Source organism: Schistocerca americana, chromosome 3, assembly GCF_021461395.2.
Source record: "Schistocerca americana isolate TAMUIC-IGC-003095 chromosome 3, iqSchAmer2.1, whole genome shotgun sequence".
Classification (NCBI taxonomy): Eukaryota; Metazoa; Arthropoda; class Insecta; order Orthoptera; family Acrididae; genus Schistocerca; species Schistocerca americana.
Window position 1 is genome coordinate 301467474 of NC_060121.1, and position 26813 is coordinate 301494286.

At 43.3% G+C, this 26813-nt stretch overlaps 6 non-coding genes across 6 annotated transcripts; 4 read left to right on the top strand and 2 right to left on the bottom strand.

Moving 5' to 3' along the window:
- Positions 1–3369: 3369 nt before the first annotated feature.
- On the top strand, positions 3370–3441 carry Trnaw-cca. The gene has a single exon. It is a non-coding gene; the product is annotated as a tRNA-Trp (tRNA).
- A 6247-nt stretch (positions 3442–9688) lies between these two features.
- Positions 9689–9760, bottom strand: Trnaa-cgc. The gene has a single exon. It is a non-coding gene; the product is annotated as a tRNA-Ala (tRNA).
- Positions 9761–9876: 116 nt separating this feature from the next.
- On the top strand, positions 9877–9948 carry Trnaw-cca. Its single transcript has one exon. It is a non-coding gene; the product is annotated as a tRNA-Trp (tRNA).
- Positions 9949–10266: 318 nt separating this feature from the next.
- Trnac-gca lies at positions 10267–10338 on the top strand. The gene has a single exon. It is a non-coding gene; the product is annotated as a tRNA-Cys (tRNA).
- A 14549-nt stretch (positions 10339–24887) lies between these two features.
- On the bottom strand, positions 24888–24959 carry Trnaa-cgc. The gene has a single exon. It is a non-coding gene; the product is annotated as a tRNA-Ala (tRNA).
- Positions 24960–25077: 118 nt separating this feature from the next.
- Trnaw-cca lies at positions 25078–25149 on the top strand. Its single transcript has one exon. It is a non-coding gene; the product is annotated as a tRNA-Trp (tRNA).
- The last annotated feature ends 1664 nt before the right edge of the window (positions 25150–26813 follow it).

Here is a 26813-nt window from a genome sequence, read left to right on the forward strand (position 1 = left end):
GAACTTTTCAAGGAGGACATCGCCCCCCTTTTCGCGGTGCGATTTGAACAAATAATATTTGCGGGTGACTTTAATTGCGTGCTGAGTCCCAAAGATCAGACGCCAAATTTTAACAAATCTCTGGAGCTGGAGAACATCGTCAGAGAATTCCATCTGTTAGATACTTGGGAACTAAAACATGGTGATCAGCTCGGTTTCACCTATATCACCAGCCATTCTGCCAGTCGTATCGACAGGATTTACGCAACGTCCAGTTTAAGGCGACACGTTTTACAGTCCGAGCTATGGCCCACTATTTTCTCTGATCATATCGCGTACATATGTACGATAAATTTAGAGAAACAAGGAACTTACAGGGCGAGAGGTCAGTGGAAGCTAAACGTTGCTCATCTTTCGGATCCTGGATGTCACGCCGCCTTCCACACCACTTGGGCAGAGTGTGAAAGGAAGTTCCACTTGTATGGTACGGCGCTGAATTGGTGGCTAAACTGCGCGAAGCCCGCGATAATAAAGACAATGAAAACTTACTCCCGTGAAAAAGTCGCCTGGCGGAAGCGGACATTAGAATTTTACTTCAGCTGTCTGAGAGACTTGTGCGTTCGGGATGCTACAATCATAACAAACTATGGGCAAATCAACAGGATAAAAGCAAAATTGCTCACCCTGCAGAGACACCATCTCGAAGGCTGTAAAATACGAACGCGTTTGCAGAACGGTACACGAGAAGAAACAACATCGATGTACCACATCCTCCAAGAGAACAAAAGACAAAACCGGAAAATTCTGACGGAACTCAAAACTTCAGACGGGAGACTCTTGACAGATCAAGCTGCAATACGAGACGAGATCCATCGACACTTTAGTGAGTTACTGGCCGATACACAGACAGATGAAACAGCGCAGCAAGCTCTCACTGCTAGGACGACAGAGCGTCTCACTCCAGAAGAAGCTGATGTGCTCGCAGCAAGAATAACGGATGAAGACGTCGAAGACGCCATCTCGAGGAGTCCAAAGAATAAATCACCTGGACCAGATGGGCTACCCGCTGAATTTTATCAAACTTTTCGCGAAAAGATAATTGCTAAATTGACACTCGTCTGCAATGAAATACTAAATGCCGACACTGACCTTCCGAAGGAATTCTGTGAAGGAACAGTGGTCTTAGTCCCCAAAACACCAAGAGGCAAAACCGTGGAGAATCTTCGACCCATAACACTTCTCAATAGTGATTATAAAATCTTCGCCCGTATCATGATGCAAAGGTTTAATTCAGTTATTCGTACAGTGACAGGAGCTTACCAGACAAGTGTGGGAAAGGATAGAACGATATTTCAGACCTTATGCGACTACAGAGACATCATAGCGATATCGGAAGCCTGCAACATTCGCTGTGCCCTGATGTCGCTTGACTTTGAAAAAGCTTTTGATAAAGTTAATCATTCGTACCTGTTCCGGTGTATGACATCCATGCACTTCCCACAGAAAATTATAGCCTCCGTGAAAAACATACTGACGAATAGCACCTCAAGAATCAGTGTCAATGGACAACTCAGTCACCCGATCAATATTCACAGTTCGGTAAGACAAGGTTGCCCCATGTCCATGACGCTTTTCGCGATTGCGCTTGAACCTCTCTTAGTATCCCTGACTCGGCAACTCCGTGGACTACATATACACGGACAGAAGATCATATGTCAAGCCTACGCGGACGATGTAGGGGTACTTGTGACTGACGAAAGCGAGGTGGCAACGGTACTTGAAGTTGTGGCGACCTACGAACTGGCGTCGGGAGCTAAACTCAACCGCAATAAATCTGGTATTATGAATCTTGGTAGGGGCATAGAGATCAGAGCCGCTGGACGTATCAACACTGTGGAAAAACTAAAATGCCTTGGAATAGAATATACGAATAATATCCGCCGCACAGCCGCTCTCAATTACAGAAAATTACTTGCCACATTACGAGCAAGCATAAAACAACACAGCTTGCGTAATTTAAATGCAATACAAAAAGTGCAACTAGCCAATACCTATATAACCTCCAAAGTAAACTATGTTGCCCAAGTGCTTCCTCTGCCACGAACCATAGCACACCAAATGCAAGCAGCGCTTGGTTATTTTGTCAGCAGAGGTCAGATATTTAAGGTTTCCTATGATACCTTGACGCTATCGACACGCAATGGAGGGCTACATCTAACAGACATCTACCTTAAAGCGCAAGCGCTATACGTTAGCAAAACTTATAAACAGTGGCAACGATCACCGCGGACCTTAGTAGCTCATCTCTTACGTGAAATCACCCCAGTCAGCAGAGATCCACCAATCGATGTGCATCACATCTCCCACGAGCTGTACCACTATAAACACTTTCTTGTGGAATACAGTTATGTACGCCATAGTATACCGGAGAAGGACATATATCAGGTGAAGGAGGTTTACAACACCTTGCTGGGAGGAAAATTGCGCAATCGAATAGAAAACAAGTTTCGACATTATAACTGGAAAAACATATGGGAAAACATCTCTGACCCCCATCTACCATCCAGTGTGCGATCGACGTGGTACCTCGCAGTCAATAGAAAAATCCCCACCAACTATAAACTGCACGCGATACGTCTGGCACACACACCAAACTGTCCCAGCTGCAACGTCGTCGACACCGAAGAACATCGTTTCGTCTGTGACGATGTGAAAGACGTGTGGAATCTCTTCAGGCAAAAATTAGCACATGTGCTCCGCACGTCTCCTAACACCATTACACCGACACACGTCCTTCTACCAGATGACGTGCCATATCCTAACACTAAAAGAAGGTCGGCCAACTGGCTCAAAGGACTGACCGTCCATTACATCTCAACGGCTATGACGAAGAGTGCAGCAGACTATTGGATGTACCTGATGACAGAACTTCAAAAGCTCGAACGACAACAGAAATACAAAGAAAATTACGCAAATTTCTTGAACCGAACTTTGTGCTACCGACAAAACTGAAGGACGATTAAACGATATTTTGTACAGTCTCAGGATTAATTTTTTTATTTTATTTTATTTTTTTTAATGACATTCTCTATTAAGTTTCTCATTCCTTTTGCGCCAACAAGAAGGCTATTTCGTTTACCCTTTGCCCTCGTGTAGCAGCACTAATAGGTTGCTGACGCAAACCGAAGACGCCAGCGGGCGGAAGTACACCTGGCTCTCCTATAAAAATCGCTCCCGCACAGTGATGGAAGAATGTAGCGGACCTATTTTCTTTCCACAACTCCAAAAGAAGGGATTTTGTTCACTTGTACACATTTACTTCATTGGTCAACTATCTCTTATGGAACAAACATAGCACAGAAGCTAGCCGAAGAAGACCTACGCAGCGTCGACTTCGTGGCGCAACGGTAGCGCGTCTGACTCCAGATCAGGATGTTGCGTGTTCAAATCACGTCGGGGTCACAATGAAATTTTCGTTTACGAAAGCCATAGGCGAGTATGTCAGTTTAATCAGATACCAAACGATTACGGAGAACGGACGAACAGAACTTGCTTGAAAAAAGCTACTAGTGCAATTTTCGCGTTCTGACATTAAGGTGAAGGTGCCGACTCGCACTTTCTCCAGGCGCGAAGTGTCTAGTATTTTTGATATTTATATCGTTTAACGCTAATATATAACTGAGAGATAATGATTACGCAATATTTTGCTTGATTAGACGTCTTTAGCCAGGCAGAGTATAATATTTTTCCTTTAAGTTATGGGAACAGAAAGATCGTGAAAGGGGGTATAGCTCAGTCGTGGCAGTCGGCTTTTGGCGGCCGTGGTGTGCGGACCTCGGTAAGTCAAGCGCCTGTTGCAGTAGTTACTGCGTTATTTGAGACTCTTGATGGATTCGTATTAGAAGGAGAGATGGATCAGCCTAATAGGAGAGACACATTGAAATTTGTTTTTGACCAGAAAGGGCAGAGACCGAATTCGTTCGAAATTGAGACGTGGTTAGAAGAAGTTGTGAAAATTTCGTTTGAGGATATTATAGGTATTTCACCTTTCAATTGTGAGTAGTATTGTGTATGTCAAGCTTAAAAACACGGAATTGTGTGACAAAATTGTTGAATCTAGTGGCGGAACATTTAAGTTCAAACATCACGATGGCAATGTTAGTGAAGTTCGTGTTACGCATGCTGGCTTTGGATTAAGAACTGTCCGTATCTTTGAGCTACCATTTGAAATCACCGCTGAGCAGATCAATTCCGTGATAGCTCCTTATGGGAGAATAATTAGCAATTTTGCAGAAAAGTGGTCTCCTGCTCACAAGTTCCCCGTCTTGAATGGTATCAGGCAACTGCGAGTGGATTTACACAAGCACATACCCTCGTATATAAATGTTTGTGGTTATCGGGCTATAGTAATATATGATGGGCAGCCAAGAACCTGCGCGTCTTGCGGCGGCACAGGCCATGTCCGCTCGCAGTGTATACAACGCCGAGTGGCCCAGCTACCTGCGGGCGAAGCAGTGAGACCCCCGGCCATGTCAACGTTGCCTGTAACTTACGCAGCGGCAGTCGCTGGACAACTCCATACGCGTGACGCTCCTGACGCTACTCGGGACGCTACCCAGGATGATGCAGCTCGCGACAATGAAGTGATAATGGAAGTTAGCGACTCGATGGGGACAACACAGCCAAAGAGCCAAGAAAAAGAACCAAATATCTCTGTTCAAATAGAACAACCTCCTGAACCGGTTATAGTCCTTCAGAATGAGCAGCCTCCAGAAAACCACAAGGAAACCAACCCATCACTTGCCGGAGAACAAGACCGAGCGCAAGAAACCCAAGATGTAATGGAAAACGATGAAACCTCCCCAAGAGTCAGTCCTCCAAGGAAACATAAAAAGAGGAAACTAGCTCATAAGGGAGCTGAACAACTGGCACCCCCTTTGCGAGAAAAAGCAAAGCAGATTAGCAACAAACTGCATGAAGAACAACATCGTAATCCGGTTCTGAGTATGCAGGCACCTGACCCCTTGCAAGCCAAATCAAATACACCATGCCCCATGTCAACGGAGCAGTCGTCAAACGAGAGGTTGAAGCTGATAGTAAATTTCGATGCAGACAAGGTTTTCCCTGATACTAGAAATGCAGAAAAAGAAACATCGAAAGCTAATCAACACAAAACCTGGGCTGATGAATCGGATGAAATGCATCAAGATGAAGAATTGAACGAAACTGGAGGAACGGAACAGACTTCTGCCCCAAGAGATCAACTGAAGGCGATGAATACATCATTGCCGGAACATACATGTGAAAAAGGATTTTCCTCCGACAGCACTTCGTATGACGAATACTGATTTCGGTAATGAATAGGACAATATGAACGCAGCGCAAGCCTACAAAATCGCTACGTTGAACATTAATAAGATACGCTCCTCCCTGCATTTACAACATCTGCAAGACTTTCTATACGCTGCTGACGTTGATATACTACTGTTACAGGAAGTAACAGATATTAAATTAGAGAAGATACGTGGATACAACGCCACAATAAACACCGGTTACGGTGCAGAGCTGGGAACCGCAATTCTCACGAAAGAAGGCATCCGTGTCACACAAATAGCAAAACTTGAAAACAGCAGAGGGGTTGCAGTGACTGTTAACAATGCCCGCATCATCAACGTTTATGCACCGTCAGGCAACAATAACAGGCGTGCTAGAGCGGATTTTTTTAGAAGGGAAATCGTTCATCTCTTCGGTACACGTCAAGATTATATAATCCCAGCCGGCGATTTTAATTCTGTACTTAGCCCGAAAGACCAGACACCGAATTTCAACAAGTCCGTAGAACTGGAAAGAATAGTCCACCAAATGCAGTTAACCGATACCTGGGAACATACCCATGGCGCACAGGCCGGTTTCACATATTTTAACAGTCACTCAGCAAGCAGGCTAGACAGAATTTACGTGTCGTCCAACCTTAAGAACCATGTACTCCAGTCTGAGGTCTGGCCCACTATGTTTTCTGACCATGCCGCGTACATCACCACAGTAAATTTGGAAAAACAAGAGACTTACCGAGCGAGGGGCATATGGAAACTCAACATTACACATCTCCAAGATGAGGAATGTCGCGTAGCATTTACTAATGTGTGGCAAGAATGCGAGAAACGATTCCCGCGATACAGTTCTGCCATAGCTTGGTGGTTACAATGTGCGAAGCCTAAAATAAGAAGAATGCTGATGGATTACTCGCGACAGAAAAGTTTCTGGATTAAAAAGACAACTGAATTTTATTTTAGCTGCCTTAGAGACCTGTACACCTTGGACACACGATTAATGGAGAACTTTAGCCGGATTCAGAAAGTCAAAGCAAAACTTTTGGCGCTGAAGCGGCGACAGTCAGAAGGTTTTAAAGTCAGAGCGAGACTACACAACATTGTAGAAGGGGAAGAAACGGCTATGTACCATGTAATGCGTGAGAATAAGAGAGGAAACAGAAAAATACTGACAGAAGTTAAGTTACCTGATGGGACCAGGCACACAAAACAGCATGAAATTAAAAACGCTGTTCATAAATATATCTCAGATATGATGTCCACCAAACCTACCGTCGGCGAGGCGCGGCGTGATCTTGTTAGAAACGTATCGGGACGAATTAGTACAGAGCAAGTAGAAAATCTCATGGCCGAAATAGAAGAGGACGAATCTAAAGACGCAATAGCACAGAGTCCTAAAAATAAGTCTCCAGGACCTGACGGTATCCCCGTGGAATTCTACCAAGTGTTCTGGCCACAAATGCAAAGCAAGTTGCTATGTATGTACAACGAAATCATGAGTGGCACTGTTGCCGCTCCCAAAGAATTTCCTGAAGGGATCGTAGTTCTAATTCCTAAAAACTCACTTAGCAAAGCGATTGAAAACCTTCGCCCAGTAACATTACTCAACAGTGATTACAAAATTATGGCCCGCGTATTAGCACGAAGAATAAAAATGGTTATTAACTCTGTAACTGGCACGTACCAAACATGTGTAGGCAAAGACAGAAACATCTATCAGAATATATGCGAATATAGGGATATAATATCAACCGCAAATGTATGCCGAATAAAATGTGCTTTAGTGTCATTAGACTTCGAGAAGGCGTTTGACAGAGTCAATCATAAGTATCTTCTTGGTATCATGGAAGTAATGGGATTCCCACCACGATTCGTGAGGATTATTCAACAAATTCTGAAAAACAGTGTAGCACGAATAATGATAAACGGACAACTAAGTAGAGAGATTGAATTGACTGGATCCGTACGTCAAGGTTGCCCAATGTCAATGGCCCTTTTCGCAATAGCAATAGAACCTCTCCTCGCGACACTCACGCATCACCTGCAAGGATTGTATATAAACGGCAAGAAAATAGTGTGCAACGCCTACGCAGATGATGTGGGCGTCCTGGTTATAAATGAAGATGATGTGGCGAAAGCTCTTCAGATTGTACACACATATGAACTTGCTTCTGGCGCCAAATTAAATAAAAGGAAGTCAGGCATCAAGAACCTAGGCAGAGGAATATCCATGCAAAATCGGGGACAATTGACGGAAGTATCCACATTGAAATGTTTGGGTATTGAATTTAGGAACAACATCCAACACACTATTGCCGTCAATTATAAAAAACTACTTGCAAGCATACGAGCATCTGTACAAGGAAACAGTATGAGGCAACTGGACGAGATACAGAAAATCAAACTAGTAAATGTGTATATAACATCCAAACTTAACTATGTTGTCCAAGCTTTTCCGATGCCATTATTAGAAACAGCCAGAAGAATTTTATCCGCGATAGGAAGCTTTGTATGCCAAGGCAACATTTTCAAAGTGAAGTTCAATACACTAACACTCCCAACAAGGAAAGGAGGTTTAAACCTTGTTGATGTCAGTTACAGGTCACTAGCGTTATATGTGTGTCGAATGTGCAAGCAATGGAAACAGATGCCCGACAGCTTAACGGCCCACTTGCTGAATGAAATTGCTCCAACAAGCATGCAGCAGCCAATAGATGTGAAGCATATACCAGCTGGTCTTTGTCACCTGAAAACTTTTCTCGTTGAGTACAGTTATATCTCCTCGAGGCTCTCAGAACAGCAGTTAAAGAGAGTAAAGGACATCTATACATATTTGATGGAAGCTAAGGAAGGAAATATTATTGAAAGAAAATACCCCAACAACGACTGGTCTGCAATTTGGAAAAATATCCACGATCGGAACTTACCCTCTAAGGTGAAAGCAACTTGGTATAATGCAGTCAACAGGAAAATTTCAACTAATTCCAAATTGCACGCTATACATCTCACAAATTCGCCCTTGTGCGCGTCATGCAACCTTCTTGACACTGAAGAACACCGATTCGTGTGTGAAAGAGTAAGAGACATATGGCATATAGTTAAGCAGAAATTAGCGACAGTTAACAGAACATCTCCAACCGTTTTCACCGCCGCAGATTTTCTGACTCCAGACGCAGTGCCATACCCTGATACGAAAAGAAATGCTGTTAACTGGCTAAAAGGGCACACTGTGCACTATATCTTGAAGGCAGAAAATAAAAGCAAAGAAGATTACTGGGTGTATCTAACGACTCAGCACCATCATCTCATGCGGACGAAGGACTACAAAAAACATTACGCATGCTTCCTATATAGAATCATGGAATAAAATTATACAGAGAACAATATACAGATTAAGATTGGTACGCAATTCAGAGATGTCAGCCTTGCACGATTACAGATACCTGGAACCGGAATGTCTTCGATCCTTTCACGAGACAGAGCAGAAAAGAAATCAAGTCTGTGGCAAGACGCACAGGACTATATCCTCATGTAGAAATTAGACATCAAGTTTTATGTATTGTATTTTTTTTTTAATTATCTTATGCCATACGCGGAGAAGTTTTAAGTTCTAAAAAAACGTTCTTCAAGGGGTTGCAAGATTTTATGTTTTCCTTATGAAGATGAGAGACTTCACGTATCAGTTTATTTTAATATACTTACCTTTCCATTAGCAAGAGGAAGATTCATTACCTTTAATTAATATTAAGAAGAAACATTTATTTCTCATTTCTGTTAGCTAAGGTAATTTAGACATCCAGCTTACAGAAAAAAAATTAAGAAGCCGAAATAAAAATAAAAAAAATTAAAAATTAAAATAAATAAAAAAATAAAATAAAACAAAAAAATACAAAACACGAAAAAGTGGCCGAGCACTCGCAAAAAGTAAGAAAAATGAGGAATTGGCATCAAAAACATAAAAAAGTACATACAATAAAAAAGTAAAAAAAAAGTTGGTAGAAAAAAAAACAAAAAAAAAGTGGTTAAGGCGCTACAAAAAAAAAAAGTCGTAGAGCATTCGACTGCAGATCGAGAGGTCCCCGGTTCAATCCCGGGTGCCCCCTTCATTTTTCAGTATCTCGAAAAAAACAAATGGCGATTGTCGCGGTGAGTTGCAAATACATGTTTGAGATGCACCCTGCACGCCATACCGAAGGCTTTGGAGCAACATTTCAATGGGGGGGATCGCAGCCCAGGGTCTTACTGGTCATCCTCCTCCCGCCATGAGGTCGAACTGTACGAAATCCACTTGCTTGGGGGAAGAATCTTGTACACTGAATTTTGTAGAATATGGTTATAGGCCAAAGTTTTCATGTACTGCTGCACGGAGAAACAAAAATTGGAGGAGCTGGGATTTGAACCCAGGACTTTCTGCATGCGAAGCAGACACTCTACCACTGAGTTACACCCCCGCCAGAGCAATTACATCTGGGATGTGTCTCGTGGATCCTAATGTCATTATTTCTTAGGTTTGAACGGTACAGTAAGTGTTCGAGGAACCTATTCATGACAAGACCTAAGCAGCGTCGACTTCGTGGCGCAACGGTAGCGCGTCTGACTCCAGATCAGAAGGTTGCGTGTTCAAATCACGTCGGGGTCACAATGAAATTTTCGTTTACGAAAGCCATAGGCGAGTATGTCAGTTTAATCAGATACCAAACGATTACGGAGAACGGACGAACAGAACTTGCTCGAAAAAAGCTACTAGTGCAATTTTCGCGTTCTGACATTAAGGTGAAGGTGCCGACTCGCACTTTCTCCAGGCGCGAAGTGTCTAGTATTTTTGATATTTATATCGTTTAACGCTAATATATAACTGAGAGATAATGATTACGCAATATTTTGCTTGATTAGACGTCTTTAGCCAGGCAGAGTATAATATTTTTCCTTAAGTTATGGGAACAGAAAGATCGTGAAAGGGGGTATAGCTCAGTCGTAGAGCATTCGACGGCAGATCGAGAGGTCCCCGGTTCAATCCCGGGTGTCCTCTTCATTTTTCAGTATCTCGAAAAAAACAAATGGCGATTGTCGCGGTGAGTTGCAAATACATGTTTGAGATGTTCCGCTTTAGACGCCGTGCAGTGTGGACGTGCCTAGTCTTTCGCTCCGCCGTTGCGTTACGTATAGTGGACTATCGTTTTTGTTTACGTGTTGTGTTGCAACTTCTGTGAGTGTTTCTCCGTCGTTGTTTCGTACCTTGTGTTACTTTCTGTCCTTATTTCAGTGTTTTTTGTGTAGCGGTTTCGACCGCATATTTTGAAAATGTCGTCCCAGGTTATTCCTCGCCAGGCTACAGTTAGTTTTGCTTTTGACAAGTCAACCCGCCATGTGCAACCTAGATCTCTTGAGATTCATGATTGGTTGGTAGATACCTTTGGTGTTCATTCGGATCAGGTGCACACTGCTTATTTTGATACCGAACTGTATGTTTTCTTTGTTAAGTTTATGGACCCACTTCAGGTTGATAAAATTCTTTCTAAATACGGTCATCAAGTTCTCTTTCGGCATCGGGATGATTCTGTAAGTACCGTGCTGCTTTCCAATGCTTCCATTACGTACACCAGTGTTCGTGTTTACAACCTTCCACCGGAGGTGGATAATGTCTATCTTAAGGAGGGTCTACAGAAGTATGGTGATGTAAAGAGCATTCGCCTTGAACGCTGGTCAAGCCAACATCGCCTGCAATGTTACAGTGGTATTCGTTCAGTCGAAATGCACGTTAAGCAGAATATTCCATCTCACCTGCAGATCGGTGGATATCGTGTCCATGTAACATATAGTGGTCAGGTTGGCACCTGTTTTTTGTGCAATGAAAGTGGTCACGTGCGTACCGACTGTCCGCGGAGAGTTTTTGTTTTAAAAAATTCTCTCGAACAGCGTCGCAAGTTAACGGTCGCTGACCTCGTTGCAGGTGGTTCTGCTCTTGGTGTAGCACAGTCCAGTGGTAGTAGCGCCCCGCCACAGGTTTTGCGCACCCCTGACACAGAATTTCCTCCTTTGCGTGCTAAATCTGATGTTGTTCCGTCTGTCCCTCAGGTGGGTGTGCCACTTTTGAATAATAAGAGGCGTCGCCCACACGATGGAAATAGTACGGATGAGGATCTCCCTGAGATGCCCCAGTCCGAGCGACCGGCATCCTCCGAGCCACTGTGTACTGTAGCTGCTCCCTGCCCTCCTGAGGTAGCGGTTCCGGTGGCGGCTGCTGGCGCCCCTCCGGCCTCCGACGCAGCTTCTCTCGAGTCGGGTCGTCGGTCGGGCCTGTTGGCGCCGTCTTCCGAACCGACTTCGATGTCACAACAAGTGGAGCCGCGACAACTTCCTGCTTCGCTGCCCCATTCCTCTGCCAGCGGAGCTGCTCCTCTTCCTTCCAACTCTGCGGCCTCGGACCTTCCTGCTCACGTTTCGCCTCCGTGCAGTCCATGTTTGCCGGAAGCTAGTGCAGGTGTTGACCATTCCGTTTTGTCGGATGTTTCCCCCGCGACCCCGGATCCCGCATGTGGACCGGCGCGGGTGGTGTCGGATACAGAACTTGACCCTCCTACGTCACCGGCGGCTGAAGCTTCCTTGCCCGTCAGCCGACGCAAGTTACGCGTTCAGCCGAACGTTAATGCTGTTCGTAAAAAACCGAAACGTAAGGGATCCGCGGAACGGGGTAGCAGTCCCCCTCCCTCGGATGCCTCCGTCACCCCTGCTATGGGCTGTGACGCTGGTGCGTCGGTGTAGGTGATTTGTTTTCTCGCTTTTCTCTCTATGGTTCAAGCATACACCTTTCTTACCTTAAATGTTAACCGTATTGAGTCCGACGTTCGCATTGCCTCTTTGCGGCAGTTTATTTACGACGCCTCTGCGGACGTAGTGTTTTTGCAGGAAGTGTTGTTTTCTGATCTCTCTCTACCTGGATTTCAAACTGTTTTTAATGTCGCGCCGGAATATTCAACAGGAACTGCTCTTTTCTTTCGAGAGGGCATTCCTATTACTGGCATTGAATTCCTTGACTCTGGCCGTGGGATTGGTTGTCGTCTTTTTGATCTCCGCCTCGTTGTTTTGTATGCCCCCTCTGGTTCGGGTCACACTGTGACTCGATCGCGATTTTATAAAGAAGAGCTTATTTATCTTTTGCGCCAGAGTCCTCGGAGTCTCCTGCTCGGAGGCGATTTTAATTGTGTTTTACGCCCTGAAGACCAGTCCTCCAATTTTAATTATTGCCGTGATTTACATGACTTAGTTCGTACGATGCATCTGCGTGATGTTTGGGAACACAAATATCCAACCCTGGTGAAATATACGTTTTTTACCGCGTCCTCATGCAGTAGACTCGACAGATTCTATTTATCTGATTTTTTATGTGATAAAATTCTTTCTGTCGATGTTATTCCTACTAGTTTTTCTGACCATTGTGCTTTTACTGCAACTGTAAATCTTAGTCACCAACCTGCAAAACTTTATCGTTCCCAGTGGATGTTAAATGTTTCCCACCTTGCCGACAGTGCTATGGATGATGTTATAAGTGGCGTGTGGGAGCGATGTCTCCGCTCTGTCCCGCGATACCCCTCCTTGCTGGTTTGGTGGACTGCGTTTGCCAAGCCCAAGATTCGTCAGACTTTGATTTTTTACTGTGCTGCAAGGGCGCGTGATTTTAAGAACACGTATGAATTTTACTACTCTGTCCTGCGTGAACTATATGACGCGGCGGGTACCTCTCCTCTGCGGATCCATGATGTTCGTCGTATTAAAGCCAAGCTCTTGAGCCTTAAACGACGACAGATGGATGGTCTGCGAGTAAAGTCGAAACCTCACTCTCTTGTTGAAGGTGAACTGACCTCCTTGTACCACCTGCTACGGCATCACACTCGTCGTCGTCGCTCCTTCATCTCTTCTCTTACGGTGGATGATGGACGGCAGCTTCTTGCACAGGAGGAAATGGTTCGTGCTCTTCATCAGTATTACACTAGTCTATATTCTGCCGATGATTCTGGTGAGTCTCTTTCGGATGATGTCTTTGGGGATCTAACTGCGACGATCGCGCCTGACGCGAACGGCGAATTTCTCCGGGAGTTCCAGGTAGATGATGTTTTCGATTTTATTGCTCGCTCTCCGTCCAGTAAATCGCCGGGTCCAGCCGGCCTGCCTAAAGAATTTTATCTCCGTTTTTGGCCTCTTTTGGGTGGCATTTTTACGCAGATTTTAAATGAGATTGTCAGGGGGATGGATATGCCTGCCGATTTTAAAGTAGGGAAAATTGTTTTAATCCCGAAGTCCTCTGGTCGTTTATCTGCTGCCAATCTTCGTCCGCTCACATTGCTGAATTTTGACTATAAGACAGCTGCTAGAGCGCTCAATAGCCGGTTGTCTTCTCTGCTTCGGGGTGTGATTGGTGCACATCAATGTTGTTTTCATGATAGATCTATTCTGACACCAGTAGCCGAATATCAGGATGTTGTCTCGGTTGCGGCGGTTACAAACGTACGTTGTGCCTTTGCCTTCCTTGATTTTTATAAGGCTTTTGATCGCGTCAGTCATGTGTTTTTAGATCGTGTTTTAGGTACAATAGGTTTTAACGCTTCATCACGTGGTGTTCTTGGCAATTTGTATAGGGGAAAAACAGCTCGGGTGTCAGTCAATGGGCAGCTGACGCCGCCCATTGCTATCCGCCGCGGAGTGCCTCAGGGTAGTCCGCTCTCTATGTCTTTATTCGTATTGTCCCTGGAACCGCTGCTTCGGATTATTGCTCTCAAGCTTCAGGGTATGTCCCTCTCTGGTGGGAAGCTCTCTGTTAAGGCATATGCGGATGATGTCGTTGTTCTCCTCCGTCAACGTGATGATATCCCGTTGTTGAAAGGGGCAGTTGATGCATACTGTCGTGTCTCTGGAGCGCGTCTCAATCAGGGTAAATGTAAGTTCCTTGATATTCGAGGATTTCGCGATGCTGACGTCCCTTGGGCCACTTTTGTCGATCGCCATACGTCCTTGGGGATTATCATTTGTAAGTAGGCTGTTTAGGTTTTTTTATTGGTAACGCCACCTCTGTATGAAAATCACTGGCTGTGCTGTGTGCAGTCTGTGGCTGCTTTGCATTGTTGTAATACTCGCCATTGTAGTGTTAGGCAGCTGGCTGTGAACAGCGCGTAGCGTTGCGCAGTTGGAGGTGAGCCGCCAGCAGTGGTGGATGTGGAGAGAGAGATGGCGGAGTTTTGAAATTTGTCATGAACTGCTATATTTATATATGATGATATCAAGGTAAATACATTGTTTGTTCTCTATTAATATCTTTCATTTGCTAACTATCTCTATCAGTAGTTAGTGCCTTCCATAGTTTGAATCTTTTATTTAGCTGGCAGTAGTGGCGCTCGCTGTATTGCAGTAGCTTGAGCAGCGAAGATTTTTGTGAGGTAAGTGATTTGTGAAAGGTATAGTTTAATGTTAGTCAGGGCCATTCTTTTGTAGGGAATTTTGAAAGTCAGATTGCGTTGCGCTAACAAAATATTGTGTGTCAGTTTAAGCACAGTCATGTATAATTGTTCAAAGGGGACGTTCCATACGTCGACCCTTAGCCGAGGATACCTCACTGGAATCTTCTGATTTTTTTTCTTGTAGTTTGTGTAATTAGTGTAGATTTTGTTTATTGATAGCGCGTAATCATAGAGAGAATTTCCTTTGTAGTTGTAGTTTTTCATTGTTGTACAGTAAAACAGTTGTGGCATGCATGTAGATTTGCACCAAGTATTTCGCAGCTGCGCTGGCAATTAAGTAGACATTATTTCCATTGCTATGTTATTTTATTTTGCTCTTCAAATTGTGCTTTTCTGTGTTATCGTGTGAAATATTGTGACAATTATGGCGTGTGAAAAACGTAATACTAGGCTCCAAAGTAAACTGAGAAATGACAGTGAAGACGAAAGCAGTGTGTTAGCGCCGCAGAGTAATGAATTAACTAATGTTCAAAGTAGTAATTTGGTAATTGCGCATAGGGAAATGGAGCGGGCGGCAAACAATGGTGTAGACAGTGAAACAGGTAGTGAACAGGGAAGCGTTATCGATCGATTGGTCGGCAACAGCTCGCCTCAGGAATCGGGAATGACAGAACACAATATTGCAAATACTGCAGACTCAGGTTTTGGGTTCTCACCCTTTTCTCAAATGAGTCAAGACACGTTTTCCGCTTGTCAAAATGTGAATGTTGCCGGTGCAACTTCACTGCCGAAAAGCACTGAGGAACATGTTTCAGACACCAGTGCATTGTTATTACAATTAATGCAACAAATGGGACAAAATCTTGAAAAGTTAGACACAATGGAACAACACCAGAGACAAACACAGCAACAGTTAGACACAGTGGAACAAAATCTCAAAAAGTTAGACACAGTGGAACAAAATCTTAAAAAGTTAGACACAATGGAACAAAATCAGAGACAAACACAGCAACAGTTAGACACACTGGAACAAAATCAGAGACAAACACTGCTACAGCTTCAAAAGTTAGACTCATTGGAACAAACTCTTGAACAAACGCGTGAAGATTTAACTACTGAGTTACATAACATTGAATCGAAATGTCAAAAATCTGTTATGACGTAAAAACTCAAATTTGTGAGCATTTTCAACCTATTTTTTCGCGGCATGAAAAGGCATTACAGAATCACGAAGCAGCCATAAAAGAACTGCAAATTATTGTTCATGAAAATCATGAGACGTTGCAAGCTAAATTTGACTCAGTAGCATCTACCGATTCGGTTACGCAACTTGCAAAAACTCAGGAAAACTTAAAGAACACAGTAGATTCGATTTCAACACAAATGGACACTCTGAAACTTGGTTCAGAAAAACACATTGAGGAAATGTGTTCACTATCGGAGAAAGTAGCCGAACTTTCGGATCAGTTCACTAACTTATCTACGAAGGTAGATGATAATCTGAACGACACAAAACCGGTAGTCTTTAATGACACAGAAGAGTGCGAACAAATTAGGAAATTCAAACAAAATCAGAATCAAATTAATACGCAACACCAAAGAGAAATCCGGGAAGTACAAGATCAGCTGACTCAGGTAATACAAGAATTACGTATTTCAGAGGCCACTCGCGCTCCAATACGGGAAGAGGGACTTAGAAATACGGAACAACCACAAAATAATAACACAGGACACTTCGAAAGTTATGAAAGAAATTGGCAAGGTGCACCGAATTTTGAAATGGAACCGCCGAAACGACGTAACAATGACCGATATGCGACTCGCCGACATGATGACTTTGACTATAAGCTGTTCATTACTACACGTAAATTCAAAACATTTAAGAATTCTGGCAACGACATTCATCCACAAGCATGGCTCCATCAATTCTCTCATTGTTTTCCTCCCAACTGGTCATTAGAGCACAGATTAGAATTTATGTGTGGCTACTTAGAGAATGAACCAGCTGTAAGAATGCGATCGGTCATTCACGATTGCCACAGTGAAGGAGAGTTTTACCATGCCTTCCTCTCAGCATATTGGTCTCAGGCCACACAAGACCGAGTAAAACAAAGCATCATAATGATGAAACGTTTCGAACAATCTGAATTTTCCAGTCTTATGAAATATTTTGAAGACATGTTGCACGAGAATCAGTACCTGTCAAACCCATACAGCCCCTCAGAACTTATCCGCATTTGCTTAATCAAATTGCCTGAACATTTACGACACATTATTTTGGCAGGACGTTGCAAAGACGACATTGAAGCTTTTCAGGGACTGTTACAAGAATTAGAAATTGACACAGACAGTCGCGGGATGCGAAAACAGGAAAACAATCACTACAGGTCACATCCGTCACAATTCCGTGACGACAGGAATGATAACTGGACGCGACAAGGCTATTCTCACCTCACAAATCGTGACCAAAACAGACACCACCCGTATGACAACCGTTGGCAGAGTAGTAATAATTACAGGGAAAGATCACCTCTCCGCAGTAATGACTATTACAGAGACAATCAGAGAAACAGACAATATGGGAACCAAAATAATTATTATTACGGGAGACAGAATAACTTTAGACGCAACGGTCCAGTGCGCAGTTACGATTCAGGGAGAAATTCTCCACCACTTAACCGACAAGAAAGAAACTACAGGAACTACCGACATGACGACAGACGATCGTCTGATCGTAACGACAGACCTGAATTGCATCAGAACTGGCGGGATTCAAACAGAGCAGGGCCTTCTCGTCAGAGTGAATTTGTAGAAGTTAGGTCTCCAAATCCCAATAACGGCGCTCGCCAACAAAGAGACAGACAATGACTCGCACAGCAGGCAGCCGCGTGCGCCCGCTGGCTCCGAGAAAAATAACATAAGACGCTAGCCTTGAGAAAAATTTTAGCATTCTTTACCGACGTGTACCGCATGACAATCGCATTCGAGTTCAAACTCTGAGTACTATGAAGAGTAAAGGATTTCACCACACTTCACATATAAAACCGTTTATTGAAAGATAATCTGCTTTTTAACTTTGACTTTGCCATAAAACTTTTCAATTGACGCTACTAGTACGCTTTGTCAGACTTAGAATCTGTTAACATACAACAATGTTTGAAGTCAAATATCCAATCAAGAACCAAGAGAACTTATTTCAACAGAAATTATGAATGTATTGTTATAGTGAACAGACGACACAATGTTGTTATTTGTACATTCTTGCCTGTTAGTTGCACGATTACGTAACGTCTATAAGGCTCACATACTTAGAACATATACTGGTACTGCTAATGAGATTCTAATGCAACATTTCGGTTTACTTGAAAATATATTCTGGATTTAAAGTACTTTCAGTGAGATACCAGATGACACAGTGGTTAGTTTATGTGACAGCTACACGATTTCATCACGACGCTACTAATGAGTGACAATTTACAATGTTGCTTTTGCAGTGTTTCTGTTTTATATCTGCACAGTTTTTCTGAATTCTTCTGGAAAGTAAAACATGTTTTAGTAGTAACTTTTGTGGTACAGCAACAATGAGATTGTCTTTTCCGTAGCACAACAATACGTTACAGCACAGTATTTTCTTCATCACGGCAATAAGCGTAATAACTAAGATATCTATACATAAAGCATTTCACTTTTGTTTATCATGAGGTAAGTACATTGACTTCTGCAGAACTTGGCTTTCGGAGGACGATAAGTACGACACTTCCACAGAATTATCTTACAGCAAGACGCACATTTAGCGCTACAGGACACGCATTTGAGAGATTTTGTACTTAAGCCATTTATTTTTCAAGATTTTTGAATTACAAAGAAAGTTTTCCGTGATATATTTCATTCTATTGCTGTAATCTGTAACACCTGAGGGTATAATTACATTAATCCTCAGGGGGGTATACGCCTACTTTGTGTACCATGTGTTTGGCAACCACAAGGAACCCTAGCTAATATGGTATTTGCTTATACAACTTTACACATCGGTACCATATTTCTCTAACACACAAATTACACAGCTATCTGATCATGTAACTGAGAGATAAACTTTTTTTATTACATCAGTGACAGATGTTTACGCAATTACACAGTTGGATAACTTCACACTTATGAAATTGTATTTTGTCTGTACTTTGTGAAATGCTCATATTTTTTCGGAACCATTGTGATACTATGAGAGCTTTGAATGATGTATTTGGTATGGATTCATGATTTTTAAAGTACGTTTGAGGCAGATGACACTTTTGACATGAGCAGAGAATTTTTTTAATTATTGGAGGAAGCTACGACGATTTTGAGATTTGACTGAGGTGTTATGATGTTATTTTTACGACGACGATGTGTATTATGCTGCTGAGGTATGTTTACGATTAATAGGCTGAGGCTATATGAGTTATTTGATTATGCTTCATATTTATAATGACGAAATATTGACGAGTGTCGATGGATACGTATATGTGTAATAAGGTAAGGAGTAATGAATAGTGGGTAGGGACTCTTGACTTGTGAAAAAGGATGTTGGAAACCAAGAATCGTACTTTAAGAGTTATGAAATGTGTGTAAATGCGTGAATGTATCACAATGCCGGCGAAAATTTTTTGGACAACGTTATATTCATAGGATTTTCTTTCTACAGATTTGCAACGCTAATTCTTGACCTGTGAAATATTTTTATGTGAGACTGTCACTGTAGCGGAAACTGGTGTCGTAAATATTTCCGTAAGAAAGTTAAGTGACCACCTGCACGTAATGCGTCGTGGGCAGGCAGCTGTGTCAAACACCTGGAGAACAAGCCATTAGGGTGTGCCTTTCCGGAAGAACAGGTAGAAAAAAAAAGAAAAAAGGCAGGCCTTTATCCTCGCCATTGGCATTCCTTTAGAGAAAATATTGCAAATGCGACACCCTCATTACTTCCATTAACCTTGCTATTGACATTTCTTTGTAGAAAGCATCGCAAATATTACACGCTCATTACCTGAAAACATATGATTACTCGTACTTTTGTGCTAATTACTGCAATGCTTATGAATTGATGGGAAATATTCGTACATCTGCACACCTGATTATGACAAGTGTCTTTCTATGAGAGTTGAGAGCTACTGACTTACGAAATGCCACATGACTATTGAATGATATTTTTATGCTTTGCTTTTCGTAGTTGCTTATTTCACTTGATATCTGGTTTCCAGCTGTGTTGCAGCATTGCTTTTATAAAATAAAATGCATTTGCTAATGTGAACACTTTCTGTCAACAGATCTATTAAATAATTATTTTATGATCCACATTCTTTAAAAAAGGAGCACTTGGAAAGGAAAGAACAATAAGAAGGAACTAGTAACAGTAACACATAATTTTCTTTTCAAGTACATGGTAATATTTCTTTTACAATAAGTTGTTGTGGTGCACCACTTTAATTACTTAGACATTAAGATGTGATTATACATTTCCTTTATCTGCATTGTTATCTTTAGTGTACTATTTTTTCTGCTTGAGCTATGTCATGTTTAGATATAAGCTGCTGTTTACCAGGCATAGTGCTACTGAACTTTAATTTGTGTTACTCTGCTAAGCCAGATTTTTTTTTTTTTTTTTTTGCGCATTGCCTCATATTAGTTGTAATGTTGAATTGCTTGGTAATTTAGATTTACTGTAGCTTGCTTTGCGATTTTCCATTTTTTTTATTGCTGTTTATATTAATTGTTTTATGTGCTGCTGCATTGCCTCGTTCCTTAGTTTAGCATCTGAGCTCAGTAGATTTAAGTTAGCTTAAGAGGGGGTAGACTATATAAGAAACTAACTATTATAAATTTATAAGAAATAGGATACTGTACAGTGGAGAAAAACTATTATTGACAGAGGATGTGAACAAAATACAGAAGGCAGGCTTAGATAGGACTTTTTGGGAATAATGATGAACAAAGGGAGATCTCCATGCAAAATACTGCAGTAAAACAAACCCTGTCCTTTCCCTTTTGTGTTATCCCACTATATGTTTGTGTACCCTTGTGTATTTGTTTTCTTCCTGTCTCTGTGTAATTTCATAGAATTTTTTCTTCTTTTAATATTAAGCTACATTCACTATGATGAGGAATACTGTTATGCTCGAATATAATTGGCATTAATAATATGTTATTTACTTTGTAAAGATGTTAGACATTATTATTTCCGTTCTGTTTAATGCTCATGTGTGAAGTTGATGTTTCAAAAGTTATTGTGATCTTTTATGTATGTACTCATGTCATAATTCCACTGATGTATACGTTAGTTCGATTCTTTTGTAAAGCCTGTACTACAAATGTTATCTGTATTGTTATGTTTTTAATGATGTATTTTGTACCTTTGTTATTGTATTTTTATGTTACCAAATTGTAATTGTCACCAGTTCATGATATTATTAACTTGTAAGTTACATTTCACTGCACACGTTTCTGTTGGTCATAGTATATGGACAATATGTGAGAAGTAGGGACTGTTAGTGTTTGCACGTGTGTTAATAACTCAGCAAGGGACTGGATAACAGCATTGCTGGTTCTAAGGACAATTTCAAAAACTTTGTGAGTGCACAAGTGGTGGGTTATGGACTTGCTACATTATCTGCAAGACTCTTCAATGGTGATTGTGTACCTGCACAGTTGCAACAGATGGCTGCTGTCCGTCTCTACAAGAATTGCAGTGGGTCTGCGTCTTTGATGGCCCATCGTTACCATTATTTCTACAAGGACTACAGTGGGTCTGCACCTCTGGTGGCCCACCAATACCATACTCTCTACCAGGACTACAGTGGGTCTACTCTGTGATGACCTACCTACCAATATTCATCAAAACTTCGACTGACTCTGCAGTGGGTTTGCTCTGTTGTGGCCCATTGACCTGTCAGCATGTCGAGAGTCAGCACTGTCTTTCCGTTGGAAGGACAACACTACTTCTTCAAGACTGCATGGACATCCACTACTTCTGTGTGCATTGTCTTTTACTGCTCAGACTTTGATAAAAGAAACGGCAGTTTTACTGTGGTGAATGATCAGGACTGTCTTTATGGACTGTGAGAAAATTTTAGCTTTTGACCAACATTGTATCAATAAGTGTGTGCATTTTATATCTTTGTTACTGTAATTATGAAATTTTTTTTCAAATCTGTATTGGCCACTGCCCAAGCCAATTTGTAAAATTTTTTGTGGGGAGCATGGGGGCTATGTAAGTAGGCTGTTTAGGTTTTTTTATTGGTAACGCCACCTCTGTATGAAAATCACTGGCTGTGCTGTGTGCAGTCTGTGGCTGCTTTGCATTGTTGTAATACTCGCCATTGTAGTGTTAGGCAGCTGGCTGTGAACAGCGCGTAGCGTTGCGCAGTTGGAGGTGAGCCGCCAGCAGTGGTGGATGTGGAGAGAGAGATGGCGGAGTTTTGAAATTTGTCATGAACTGCTATATTTATATATGATGATATCAAGGTAAATACATTGTTTGTTCTCTATTAATATCTTTCATTTGCTAACTATCCCTATCAGTAGTTAGTGCCTTCCATAGTTTGAATCTTTTATTTAGCTGGCAGTAGTGGCGCTCGCTGTATTGCAGTAGCTTGAGCAGCGAAGATTTTTGTGAGGTAAGTGATTTGTGAAAGGTATAGTTTAATGTTAGTCAGGGCCATTCTTTTGTACGGAATTTTGAAAGTCAGATTGCGTTGCGCTAACAAAATATTGTGTGTCAGTTTAAGCACAGTCATGTATAATTGTTCAAAGGGGACGTTTCACATTGATCGGTGTCCTCTAAAAATGGCGGCTCTCAATTGGAAATCTGTCACCGAGAAGATACAGGGGGCTCTGATGGTCCATGAGCAGCGCTCTGCTACCATTTTGCAAAAAGTCAGAATTTTAGACACCTACGTTCTATGTAAAGTTTATTATCTTGCTCAGCTGTTCCCACTTCCAATGATGGTGGCGAAAAGGTTCCGCCAATTGTCTAGCAGGTTTATATGGAAGGGCCATCTATTCAAGTTACGTTACGAGGTTATGACGAAACCGCGTATCTCCGGAGGCTTGGGCCTCTCTGACATTACTCGCAAGGCGTCTGCTTTGTACGTCCGCCGAACGACTCTGATTGTTACGCAAGAAGTGACTTCAATTACATCCAGGCTTTTTACTGTTGTGCGTCCGGCGAGCCTTGCTCCACCTGTCGATGTCGGACGCCTAAATTTTAAGTTGAAACACATTCGGGAATTTTACATTGCGGTGAGTTACCTCGGTGACGTCTTCTTGCGGCGACCGGTGCCAACGACCAAGGGCTTGATTGCCCGCTGGGAGGGGCTGGCCGGTCCCAATCCAATAGAACTGGCGTCTCCATCTGTGTCCTGGAGGAACGTCTGGAACAATGTTAGTCTGCCGATCCACTCTATGGCCGTGGCGTCCACGTGGTATAGGGTAATAAATAATTTGGTTCCCACCAATGTACGACTACACCGTATTGGTCTTTCTGACACGGACACCTGTACTCGGTGTGGTCTCCTGGATACCCTTGAACATCGATTCACCTGCTGTGGGCACCTTGCTAATTGGCGTTGGCTCAGGAAACAACTTGCTTTTGTCACTAGGTCTGCTGAAGCCGCTTATACTATTGACATCATCGTCCGGCCCGATTCTTCCTTTTTTCCGCGAACGAAGCTCCATACCGTCATGTGGTTGATTGGACATTTCGTACATTTTGTCAACAGTTGTCATGAAGAGGATGGACACCTAGCGTTTCGGCAGTACATGCTTACTGCTTACTGGCAGCGCTTGCGATTGCCAGGCCTCCGAGATGATTTTGCCAATATGCTTAGCCTGACATTTGAAAGAGAGGGTGTTGGCTAAGGTCACCTGTGTGAGCCATTTTCTTTTATACTGTTTCTGGATTTGCCGCCTTTATGTATGTTTTCTTCTCTACACCAGGACTGAAGTTTTCGTGGACCTTTAGGGCGCACAAGAACAACAACCGAGAGACCAAGAACCGAGACAGTAGGGGATAGTACGACGCCCTTGTACAGGTGCCATTCGGAAACAGGACGGTGGAGTCATCGTGGCCAGGCCTCGGACTTCGACCCCTGCTCACTTTGCTTCCGCAGGACTGACTCTCGCACAATGAAAACAAAAAAAAATAAACTAAGAAACAGAAACAAACGGTAAATCAAAGAGAACAAGGAAGAAAAAAAAAAGGGGTATGATTCCTGCTTAGGGTGCAGGAGGTCACGGGTTCAAATCCCGGACGAGCCCTAGCGTTTTGTGCAAACTGATCGCACGTCAGTGACAAAAAAAAAAAAAAAAAGAAAAAGGGGGGGAATGATTCCTGCTTTGGGTGCAGGAGGTCCCGGGTTCAAATCGCGGACGAGCCCTGCCATTTTGACCGTGCTGAAGAGTAGGTGGAACTCAGCCCCGGTTGCAGCTCCTCAATGAAGAGTAGACGCCTTTATAGCACGTGGATATAACAAGAATGCGGCACCAGTAAAGTACGTAGGTGGAATTCGGTAGAAACGCAGACGGTAATTTTGCATGCAACGGAAAACAAGGTTGTCTTTGCGGAATATGTGCACTGTGAGTGGAGATTCAGCTTAATTGTGCGGCAGTCTACCCTCATCTTACTAGCGACGGCAACAACCAAGGGGTGGCATGTAAGATTGAGCGTGGCTAAGAGTTTCTCATTATTAGTTAGCATCACACTTTGACAGAACTGTGACAAGGCGAGTAGGGTGAGCTCAGGAAAATAGAAAAAAAAAAAAAAAAGTCGTAGAGCATTCGACTGCAGATCGAGAGGTCCCCGGTCCAATCCCGGGTTCCCCCTTCATTTTTCAGTATCTCGAAAAAAACAAATGGCGATTGTCGCGGTGAGTTGCAAATACATGTTTGAGATGCACCCTGCACGCCATACCGAAGGCTTTGGAGCAACATTTCAATGGGGGGGATCGCAGCCCAGGGTCTTGCAGGTCATCATCCTCCCGCCATGAGATCGAACTGTACGAAATCCACTTGCTTGGGGGAAGAATCTTGTACACAGAATTTTGTAGAATATGGTGATAGGCAAAAGTTTTCATGTACTGCTGCACGGAGAAACAAAAATCGGAGGAGCTGGGATTTGAACCCACGACTTTCTGCATGCGAAGCAAACACTCTACCACTGAGTTACACCCCCGCCAGAGCAAGTACATCTGGGACGAGTGTCTCGTGTATCCTAATGTCATTATTTCTTAGGTTTGAACGGTACAGTAAGTGTTCGAGGAACCTATTCATGACAAGACCTACGCAGCGTCGACTCCGTGGCCCAACGGTAGCGCGTCTGATTCCAGATCAGAAGGTTGCGTGTTCAAATCACGTCGGGGTCACAATGAAATTTTCGTTTACGAAAGCCATAGGCGAGTATGTCAGTTTAATCAGATACCAAACGATTACGGAGAACGGACGAACAGAACTTGCTTGAAAAAAGCTACTAGTGCAATTTTCGCGTTCTGACATTAAGGTGAAGGTGCCGACTCGCACTTTCTCCAGGCGCGAAGTGTCTAGTATTTTTGATATTTATATCGTTTAACGCTAATATATAACTGAGAGATAATGATTACGCAATATTTTGCTCGATTAGACGTCTTTAGCCAGGCAGAGTATAATATTTTTCCTTAAGTTATGGGAACAGAAAGATCGTGAAAGCGGGTATAGCTCAGTCGTACAGTCGTGCTCAGGCACTCGGCCAGTGCACATCGCGCGGTGACGGGCGGTAGCGCGGGCCAGTGTTTACGTCTCGAGCAGTGCTGCGGTGGAGAGCTGCGCAGCGTGTGCGAGCGCTGTTAACGTTTGTTTCTGTACCACTGTTGTAAGTAAGATGTCGACAATTAACAGAGCGAACAGCGTTCAGTGTGTTTTCGATCGTGCTGCCTTGCGACCGACGGCTTTCGAAATCCATGAGCGGATTTTTGAGGATCTGAAATTGCCGGAAGATATAGTCGACACGTTCCAGTTGGACTTTGTGCAGTACTCGTTATTTATCAAATTTATTTCGAGTGACACTTATGAGAAATTCGTTGAGGAGCATGCTGGTGTGAGACCATTTCGTCATAATGATGGCAGTATTAGCAAAAATCCAAATCGTGCCTTCGGGATACGGAGTGAGAACCGTCAGGGTATTTAATGTGCCACCTGAGTGCCCTATTGACCTGATAGCACGTTCTCTGTCACTGTACGGCGTTGTTTTGTCGGTTACCAATGAAAAATGGTCGAGTGCATATCGCTACCAAGTTAACAGCGGGGTGCGAAGTGTACGTGTGGACTTAAAAAAGCATATACCTTCGTATGTTACCATTGGCGGCTGTCGTGCACAGGTAACTTACATTGGACAACCCCCTACCTGTTCGATCTGCCATTCAACAGAACATCTGCGGATGAACTGTACACGTCGACGTCCGTTTCAACTTCCACGGGAACGTCCTGCAGACGGTAGTGAAAAGTTTGTTCCGCTATTGAGTGAGGTAGTCGCGGGGACGGTACCACCACCTCGGCAGCCGGAACGTGTTAGCGAGGCGGAGATGCCAGTTCAGGTGGAATGCAGTGCCCAAGACATTTGCGGTAGGACGGACGTCGATCCGGCACCGTCATCCTCTCCGGGGCAGTTACCGCTGGATACCAACGATGCGTCAGCCACCTCTGACACTAAGCCGTGTGAGATACAGGAGCGGGTGCAGATCAGTTTGCCTGAACCGCCCCTATCGGTAGAGACTGCAGCAGACACGAAGAAAGGCCGCCGAAGGAGAAGCAAAGGGAATAGTAGCAAAGAGGAAAAGTCGGATGATTTGAGACCCGTACACATGTCAGAAAGTGGCAGCGAGACTGAACCTCAATCTTCTTGCTCCGTGCGCTGCGAGGACACCGCGAGGCAAGATCGCATTCGTGACCAGGCCAAACACCTGAAGGCACTACTGAGCGCTGAGAGGGAACAGAGCACCGTAACGGCTAAGAGGAAGAGCGAGCAGAGCAGCGAGCAGCTGCAGCAGCGCTCCCG